Consider the following 1,305-nt stretch of genomic DNA (forward strand, 5'->3'; position numbering starts at 1 on the left):
AATACCCATATTATCCTCTACGTTCTCCACATTCATGGACAGTTGAACATTAATATATTATGTGTCGTAACAGACTGTTGTAATCATAGCCATTGAGATTACCTTTTTATACAAAAGCTGAAATAAAATCTCATATCTAGTTTCATGAAACAACGGTGTATAGGTACCAAGAGTAAAAATAGGATAAATCTGAATACTTAATGGAAGTGTTAATTCAAGCATTCCGTTTTAAGAACCGTTATCTAGCAGATCAACAGCGAATCTCGTCTTCGTCGTTGATCTGAATCAAAGCGCTTCATCTGACGTCCGTCACCTTTCATCGGCCAAAAACAAGAAAATAATTTCTCAATAATAAATAATTTCATAATTCAAACTAAAATTAGATCAAACTAGGGGAAAATATGAACGAAAGAGTACAAGTAAGATTCTTCTGCCTCCTCGACGGCACTCTTGACCATCAGACAAACTAAAGAGCTTTATAAAAATCGCAATGAGATCACTATGAAGATCGTAAAACTTCCCCATGATTTTCATCATCCTGCATCTTATGAAACCCTGCTATAAGTTAGTCCCTCAGTTGACAACTTCTTGCACGAAAATCGTGATATTGGGGACAGGCCTTGGGATATCAAATTAACTGCGTCATGTAAACAGTTCAGGTTTGGAGGCTGGGATTTTCGTCTAAAAATGGGAAATTCACAAGAGTGGAATTGAAATCATCACACTTATTTTAAAGCTTCGTGGAAAGCAACCATTTCAATTTCGTTGTAGGATAAGATTGAGATAAGCGATTGATGTAAACGAGTCTGCTGTGTCCTAGATTCCAATTCTGGTGGGTATTTAAAGATTATTTAAAGATAAGACGTCATCAATACATCTGAAAGTGAATTTGAATGACTCTGCAAGGTCTCTTGTCCGTTTTTCAAAAAAAAAAATTCAGGCTCGTGTGAAAACGATAACAAAAAAGTAGTCAACAAAGGAGCATAATTAGTTCCCATAGGCCAATAGTCTGTTGCCACCAACCCTGGCGAAGGTTTTGTCAGCAAGACATTTGATTTATCAATAACTATGAATCGGTTAACCCCACCGTCAGCAATAACATCCATCAGCGAAATCAATATTCGTAGTTTTGGTCGAATTGATTATTTCAACTTGTTTTGTATTTTCAGAAATTGAGTTGTTTTGGAGTTTGAGTGCCGTATCAGTGTAAGCTTCATCTTTTCTCTCGACTACAGTAGCAAAATGCACATTTCCCGTATAGTTTCGTTTTAAAATAAGTTATATTGTCAAAACTCATTTGAAAAT

This window comes from Ylistrum balloti, unplaced genomic scaffold (genome assembly GCF_031769215.1).
Source record: "Ylistrum balloti isolate Yb309-2 unplaced genomic scaffold, AGI_CSIRO_Ybal_v1 Utg370510, whole genome shotgun sequence".
NCBI lineage: Eukaryota > Metazoa > Mollusca > Bivalvia > Pectinida > Pectinidae > Ylistrum > Ylistrum balloti.